Genomic DNA, 9,691 nt, shown 5'->3' on the forward strand with positions numbered 1-9,691 from the left:
CTCGAAATTTTACTTACCCGAAGAAGTGAACAATTGAGGGTATTGGTGTTTCATATCCGCTTCTCTTTCCCAGGTTGCTTCCTCCCGAGAATGTCTGTGCCACAATACTTTCACCAGTGGTACTGATTTATTCCGTAACACTTTTTCCTCTCTAGCCAAGATTGTTACTGGTTCTTCTTTATAAGTCAAATCCTCTGAAAGTTCAATTGGTTGCTCCTGGATAATGTGATTTGGATCACTTCTATACCTCCGTAACATTGACACGTGAAATACATCATGAATGTTTGAAAGATTCTGAGGCAACTTCAAACGATATGCAACAGGTCCAATTCTTTCCACAATTTCATATGGACCAATGAATCTAGGGCTCAACTTTCCTTTCTTGCCAAATCGGAGCAAGCCCTTCCACGGTGATACTTTCAGAAATACTTTATCTCCCACACTGTACTCAATCGGTCTACGTTTCAAAATTGCATAACTCTTTTGTCTGTCTTGAGCTCTTTCAGTTTCTGCTGGATAATTTGTACCTTTTCAGTCGTCAATTGCACTATCTCAGGCCCCAATAACTGTCTTTCACCCACTTCGGACAAACATAACGGAGTCCTACACCTTCTTCCATATAATGCCTCATAAGGTGTCATATCAATGCTAGACTGATAACTGTTATTATATGCAAACTCCATTAAAGGCAAATGCACATCCCAGCTACTTTGGAGATTCAGAATACTAGCTCTTAATATATCCTCCAAAGTTTGAATTGTACGCTCACTTTGACCATCTGACTGTGGATGGAAGGCAGTACTAAAGTTTAATTTAGTTCCCAATGCATCTTGAAAACTAGGCCAAAATCTTGATGTAAAACGAGGATCCCTGTCAGACACAATAGAAACTGGCACACCATAAAGTCTCACAATTTCTTTGACATACAGTTGTGCCAGCTTTTCTAAAGAGAAAGTTACCTTCACTGGTAGAAAATGGGCTGATTTCGTCAATCTATCTACAATTACCCATATAGCATCATTACTATGTTGCGTACGAGGCAATCCACTAACAAAATCCATTGTAATATGCTCCCACTTCCATTCTGGAATAGGAAGTGGTTGCAAAGTACCAGCAGGTCGTTGATGTTCGGCTTTGACTTGTTGGCAACTCAAACATCTGCCCACATATTCAACTATCTCTCTTTTCATCCCTTTCCACCAAAAATGATCATGGAGGTTTCTGTACATCTTTGTACTCCCAGGGTGCATTGCATATGAGGAATCATGAGCTTCTTCTAATATCTCCTTCTTAATATCACTAATATTTGGAACACACATTCTATCTCCAAACATTAGCATGCCATCTATTGAAATCTTGTAATCAGTACACTTTCCTTGCACAACTTCATCTTTAATCCGCTCCAAGAACTCATCTTGACTCTGAGCTTCTCTGATTCTATCCCTAAGAATTCGTCTCACTTTCAACATTGCACATAACACTCCTTCATTTTCACAATTCAACTCTACATTCAAAGCCCTCATTTGAAGTAACAAAGGAATTTTTACAGATTTAATATAACTCAAACTTCCAACATTCTTGCGACTCAAAGCATCAGATACAACATTAGCTTTACCAGGATGATATTCAATTGTCAAATCATAATCTTTCAGTAGCTCAATCCATCTTCTTTGCCTCAAATTTAATTCCTTCTGACTCATTATGTACTTCAAACTCTTGTGATCAGTGAAAATGCGACATTTCTCACCATAAAGATAGTGTCTCCAAATCTTCAAAGCAAACACAACAGCAGCTAATTCAAGATCATGTGTCGGGTAATTCAATTCATGTGGTCTTAACTGTCGTGATACATAAGCAATTACTTTATCATTCTGCATTAACACAATTCCAAGACCTTGCCTTGAAGCATCACTATATATTGTATACCCTTCACCCACTACAGGTAGTGTCAACACTGGAGCACTAATAAGTCTTGATTTCAAAGTATCAAAACTGTTCTGACACTCGGGTGTCCACTTGAATTTTGCTCCCTTTCTCAACAACTGTGTCATTGGAGAAGCTATAAGTGAGAATCCATTCACAAACCTTCTGTAATACCCTGCTAACCCTAGAAAACTACGCACTTCATGTACATTCGACGGTGCTTTCCAGTTAGCTACAACTTCAACTTTCTTAGGATCCACTAGAATTCCCTCAGCCGATACCACATGCCCCAAGAACATAATTTCATCAAGCCAAAACTCACATTTACTAAATTTGGCATACAACTGCTTCTCTCTCAGAATCTGCAAAACTGTTCTCAAATGCTTACTGTGGTCTTCCTTACTCATAGAATACACAACAATATCATCAATAAACACAATTACAAATGTATCTAAGTAAGGTTTAAATATTCGGTTCATCAGATCCATAAATGCTGCAGGTGATTAGTTAACCCGAATGGCATTACCAAAAACTCATAATGCCCATACCAAGTTCTAAAAGCCGTTTTCTGAACATCTCCTTCTCTGATCTTCAACTGATGATATCCGGTTCTCAGATCAATTTTTGAAAATATTATTTCCCCTTGCAGCTGATCAAACAAATCATCGATTCTAGGCAACGGATACTTGTTACGGATTGTAACCTTATTTAACTGACGGTAATCTATACACAACCGCATTGTTCCATCCTTTTTCTTCACAAATAACACTGGAGCTCCCCAGGGGGATACACTAGGTCGTATATATCCCTTATCTAACAACTCTCGCAACTGTATTTTTAATTCTTTCATTTCTGCTGGTGCCATTCTATATGGTGCTAGGGATATAGGAGCAGTACCCAGTTGTAAGTCAATTGTAAACTCTACGTCTCTTTCTGGTGGTAACCCTGGTATCTCATCTGGGAACACATCTGGATATTCATTCACAATTGGCACATCTTCTAATTTAGGAGTTTTTCCCTGCTGTCTACCACATATGCTAAGAAAGATTCACACCCCTTCCTTAACATTTTCAAAGCTGTCATAACAGAGACTATATTTCTATGTACACCTCTCTCGCCTTGAAACACATATTTTTCCCCATTAGCTAATAACAAATTAACTTTCTTCCTACAACAGTCTACCAAGGCTTGACACTTAGATAATGAATCCATGCCTAATATCACATCAAATGTTTGAACCATTAAAGGTACCAAATTAGCATATATAAAGGACCCTCCTAACTTTACTTCACAATCAGGATAGACATGTGTACATACTAAAGATTCTCCCATAGGCATGCTAACAATTAAACATTCAGGCATCAATTTCGACTCCCACATTACATCAGACATAAATAAAGGCGACACAAAGGAATGCGTAGCACCAGGATCAATAAGCACATAAGCATCTTTTCCAAATAAAGAAATCGTACCAGTGATAACTTCTGCAGATGCAACAGCTTCTTGTGGAGTCCTAGCAAAAACTCGAGGTTGAGTTGCAACTCTATCCGACTGAGTATCCTGATTTCTAGCTCCCTGAGAAGTATTACCAGCTCCTCTAGCCATATTGGTACCTCTACCATTACCACGACCATTTCCTCTTCCAACTGAATTACCTCCACTTGTTCTGTCACCCTGTGATCCTCGACCTCTCCCAACAGTGTTCAATTTAGGACAATTAGTACGTACATGCCCTTCTTCACCATACTCGTAACATGAAATTCTTCTTTTAGATTCTGTTATCCTCCCTCATGACGGGCAATCCTTTTTCAAGTGACCCCTTCCTCCACACTGATAACATCCTAGAGATCTTTTCCTGTATTCTCCAGAATGAAATTTCCCACACTGAACACATTTTGGACCATTACCACTACTAGAAATGGAAGGACTATACGAAGCTTGGCTAATAGTATCAGATGCTCGGAAATTAGTACGGCTCACAGGTGCTCCTCTTATGTTCTGACTCTGAGTTTGACCACCTCGAAACTGAGATGATCCTCTTTCACAAACTTGGATCTCACAATATCCCCTGACTGCTTCTGACTATTATCAGATTCTAACTTGCCTTTCAACTTTTCTTTCTGCAATGCTTTTTCCACCCAGCCTTGGTAATGTGTACCTTCATACAAACTCAGTTCATTCTGATAAAATGCACTCAGACCATATTTGAACCTTTCACATTTAACTTCCTCAGTGGGAAACCACTGACTTGCATAATGGTATAATCATCGAACTTGTCCACATACTCCCTCACAGTCATAGTTCCCTGTTTCAAATTAAAGAACTCATTCCTCTTCGCTTTCTGAAATGATTCAGTCAGATATTCTTTCATGAATTCACGTTTGAAAACATCCCAATTCAAACCTTCAGGATACAAACCCCTAACTCTAGTTAACCATGTATCTTTTGGCCCATGTAATAAACCAAACACGGTTTTTACTTTATCTTTATTACTTAACTACATAGTACCAAAGGCTTTTTCTGTAGCCTTTAACCAATTATCAGCTTCCTCAGGTTCAATTGTACCCCTAAAATCAAATGCCCCACAATTTTTGGCATCCTCAATTAACTCACTAGGCCTTCGACGTGCCTCACGTGTTTCCATCATAGTTACTAAAGCTTCAACCAAGGTTCGGGGTTCAAGCTGCAGAACTTGTGCAACTTGTGGCATTGCAGCTTGTGGAGCCACAGGTGGTACGCGATGTTTAGGTTTGGGTGGTATTGGCGGAGGATTCACTGGTTGATTTTCTGGTGGTTGTCTTTGAGGTTGGGAAACATGTGGAACTCTAGCATCAGAGGCTACACTATCCTCTGTGCTCACGGGACCCCGTCCCAATTCTCTTATTTCTTCTGCATTTCTACCTCTACCACTATTTAGAGGTGTTCGGCCACGTTGTCATCTTGGAGGCATCTAGATGATGAACAAACTATTACATTCTTAATATATGATATATACACTATAGGAAATTATATACTTGACACATATATACCTATACACATATACATATAGACCAACCTATGCTCTGATACCAAAATGTCAAACCCGATCCAAAATAGAATCGGATATGATAGTGAGACATTACCACAGACGTGAACGAGTCGGAAGTAACATCTCACAATCAAATGTTAAGAATTACAAATCTTTTTTTGAACTTAAAAACATTTTCTAGATATAGTTTTACATTTGTAAAAGGTCGAAAATCATTTATAATTTCCAATTACGAATCCTTTTCTCGTGCGTTTAACCAAAACGAGTTCGAAACATAGAAAATTACTCCAATTCTAACATGTTAACTTTTAATTTGCCTAATCTCATAAATTAACACCACAATTTGACATTCAAACCAAAATCCGGCATACCACATTTATCCTTTCAAAATTGGCAACTCGGGTGCCTAAACATTCACAAGCACAAAGCAAACCTATATCTAAATGTACAAAATGGTATGCAATACCCTAAAAGACGACTTGGACAATCGTGGCCGTATCCAATCCTCGCCCTAGTATCGAACACTTCCCTCAGTACCTCGTACTTCTTCGCCTAAAAACATTAAAACATTTGAAAATATGAGACAAAAATCTCAGTAAGCAACTATCAACTATAGAAACTAGTTTTTACGTAAAATAGCTATATGTATACATTTGTGAAAACATTTAACCAAACCAAACCTTAAACTTATTAACTTGTAAACAACATCCAATTAAAACGGAATTTTAATCAACAATCTCAAATCAAACTTAATCAAAATATAATGATTCTTATATAAACGTTTACTTAAAACCAAAGTTTGAATCAAATTCAACATCGTATCCATCACCGAGTATCCCCTTGTAAATCAATCCACAACACGCAAACATAATCGAGACGTCTCTTTAACCATGCCTAATCCCATATTGGTCTTACCCAATACTTCGCTGCCAATACCCGACTAGGTCTTTAGACTGTGTACACAGGCCATGTTCCTCACTGAACATGGTCTTCAAATATCAAACCACCCGTCCGGACTACTCCTGATGGATACTAACTTTACCCAAAATCCAACCAAACTTCAATTGTATACATTTTCTTATCAAATGGATCAAACTTTACTACAGTCATCAATAAATCGAAATCCAACATTTACTGAACTAAAATAGCAATTGAACCCCTGAAGAATCCAATTTAACACAAATTGACCAAAATATCATTAAAACCTTCAAAGAAATCCAATTGAACACTAATTGAACCAAAATAACATTAAAACCGTTAAAGAAATCCAATTGAACACTAATTGAACCAAAATAACATTAAAAACCTTAAAGAAATCCAAATCAACATCAATTGAACCCAAATAGCACTTAAACCCTTAGGGAAACCAATTCAACATTAATTGAACTAAATAATAATCAAACTCTTGAGAAAACCAATTCAACATCAAGGTATGAATCAAAATAGTCCAAAAATTACCATTGTGAACTCATTTCCTTCAAACTTGAACACAAACTCAAATCAACAACCAATACTCAAATCATTTCTAAGAAAACCCTTAGGAGACAAATTCATGAAAATTTATAGCTCAATATACATATATTTATACATGCAATTGATAGTTACTTACCTTAGCCTAAATTTGAGAACAACACCACCAAAACCCTAAATCTGTCCCAAATCTTCCTAGCCCGTATTCTTTGTACACAACTCCAAATCAAAATCCCTCCAGTCAGAAGTTTCTTCTATGTGTCTAGAGTCTCCAGTTAAAATTTGAGGTGATTTGGACGGTTAGATCTCCGGAAACACTCAAAACGGTGGAGAAGCCCTGTTTTTGGTGGTGGTTGAAGGTGGAGAGAGAATGGAGGAGAAGGATGGAGGAAGAACAATGATGAAGGATTGGTTTGATAAAAAATGATTTTAATTTCTGAAATAAGACTATATATAGGTCTTGAATTAAGTGGTTAATTATTCCTTTTAATCCTCCAAACATCTAATTTCTTTTAAAACTTACCCAAACTTATAATTATTATAAAAATGTGCAATTACCCTCAAAACTATACCCGTAACACCCAATTAATCGACTAATCCTAAAACGAATATAATATAACTTAGGTTTCGGGGTATAAAAAATTAAGGACACGGACGTGACAATTCTCCCCACCTTAGAGAATTTCTTCCTCGAAATTTTACTTACCCGAAGAAGTGAACAAATGAGGGTATTGGTGTTTCATATCCGCTTCTCTTTCCCAGGTTGCTTCTGTTGAAACACCTTTCCATATAATTTTGATTTGACAAAATTGTTTAAGTATAATCCAAAATACATATTCTAAACACACTAAGTTTAAATGCTTTGTTTTATTCTACTAATGTGTTTGTTCAATGTTGAGTTATAAATGTTATAAGTCATAAGGATTGGAAGGTCCAAGCCCAATACGGAATCCAAGGCCCAAGTCAAACAACTCAGTACACTCGGCCCGCGTATGTCAAGACGTTGCCGTTTTAAAACAAAACGCAACTCAGCAAACGGAAGGATCTAGAAGACCTTCGGGAACAACTTCAAGTTGAAGCTGCTGAGTAGTCTCGACAAACGTACAAGACAGCAGCTGGCAAAGGAAAACTTCCAGACAAAGTGTTTCCTCTTTTGGCAAAGTTCAGACGACACAGTATGCTGTCCAGTTGACTTTACCATAAAAGGAGAGACAGTCTCCTGAGCTGACCGAGGACAGAAGATACACGATTGTGATTGGCCGAGAGCTCTGAGCAAGTCAGGATGATAGCGACATATAGTTGTTTCCCTCCAACGGTTATTTCGAAATTTAAAATGACCGACGCCTAGACGTCTCTATAAATAGTGCCATCACAAGCTTCAAAACACACAGAACTTGATCAAGCAGTTACGCTGACCAAATTTCTACAAGTTCTGCAAGCAAAGAAGCAAAGCAAATTCTTACACTACATTTGTTATATCTGTGTAAAAGTCTAGAGTGATTGTCAAATCGTCTAAAGTGTCTTAGGACATCTTTGTATTAGGACAAAACACTTATCATTTCTAGAGATAGAAAGGAGAGGCTGAGTACTCGGTTTTAAGTACTCAGCGAGAGATTAGGATTGAGTAGAAGTTAGAGGAAGGTACTCTTGTCATACTCAATTGCTGATATTGTAAAGGGTTTGAGGCTCTACCTTTAAAGAGCTTAGTAGAGGATTTGAAATCTCGGGACGTGTTCCGAGGACAGGACGTAGGCTTAGAAGAAGCCGAACCTGGATAAATCTGCTGAGTGAAGTATTTCTTACCTTTAACTCCTTATTTATATTGCTTGCTTTAAATAATCAAAACTGACCAAGTAAAAAGGTCAAATTGAGTTGTGCGCGTTGAACGTCTGAGCTCAGGAATAGACTCTAAGTGCTATCTCCTGACTCAAGCTAAGAAACTGACCTAGTCACCTGTTGACTAAGCCAGTATCTTGCTGTTTACTCAGTGCCGCTATTCAAATCTTTTTCTTTAGAAAAAGAAGTCTGCCCTAATTGTGAAAAAGTTTAAATAGTTCCTAACCCCCCCCCCCCCCCTTGGAATTATACTTGCAACCTTACAAGGGACCAACAAGTGGTATCAGAGCTTAAAAGCTCACTCTAAAAGGTCTAACAACCTTGAGCTGATCCCTACCATGGGCGAAAATAGCACTCGGTTTCTCCCTGGAAACCAAACAACTCAAATACTGCCTGAGGGGCTGTCCATTACTAGGCCTCCCCTATTCTTCGGGTCAAACTATACCTTCTGGAAGAATATGATGAAGAACTTCATTCAGGCTACAAACATGAGTGCCTGGCTATCTATAGTCCAAGGCCCATTTGTACCTGTCGAGGTTGTGGCTGGCCAAACAGTTGTAAAAGCTGAGGCCAAATGGACAGAAGATGATCTTAAGAAGCTCCAAAACCATGCTTCGGCTATCAATATGCTTCACTGTGCGCTCGATGCTGCAGAATGTAATAAAATCTCAGGTTGTGAGTCGGCACAAGAGATCTGGAGAAAGCTGGAAGTCACCTACGAGGGAACAAATAAAGTAAAAGAATCCAAGGTGAATCAGCAGATGAGACTGTACGAGCTGTTCGAGATGAACAATGATGAGGGCATTTCAGACATGAATGCAACGTTTACCAACATCATTAATGAGCTCAAGAGACTTGGGAAAATCTTCACTGAGGAAGAACAAAGTCAAAAAGATTCTCAGGAGTCTTCCTAAAGACTGGCAAGCAAAGAAGACAGCGGTTGAGGAAGCTCGGGATTTAACCACCTACAAATACGACGAACTCATCGGTTCATTGCTGACCCATGAGATATCCATGAAAAACTTTGAGGTGAAGGAAAAATCTGAAGACAAGAAGCAGAAGTCACTTGTCATGAAAGCTGACTCCACTGACGGGAGTTCAACTGACGATGAGGAGATGGCTATGTTCACAAGGAAGATGAAAAGGCTATTCAAGAAGAGTGACAAATACTCTAAAAAGCCTTACAGAAAGTTTGATAAGTATAAGGCTGACTCAAGTGACAGCAAATACAGAAAGGACAGCTCAAAGCCCATTACATGCTTTGAGTGCCATCAAACTGGCCATATTAAGTCAAACTGCCCCACACTGAGGAAAGATAAGAAAAGTGGGAAGAAAGCAATGGTGGTTACTTGGAGCGACAGCGATGAGTCTTCATCTACAGAAACTGAGGCCACCGAGTCAGCGAAGATATGCTTCATGGCTGACGAACTTGCT

This window comes from Euphorbia lathyris, chromosome 9 (genome assembly GCF_963576675.1).
Source record: "Euphorbia lathyris chromosome 9, ddEupLath1.1, whole genome shotgun sequence".
NCBI classification, from domain to species: Eukaryota; Viridiplantae; Streptophyta; class Magnoliopsida; order Malpighiales; family Euphorbiaceae; genus Euphorbia; species Euphorbia lathyris.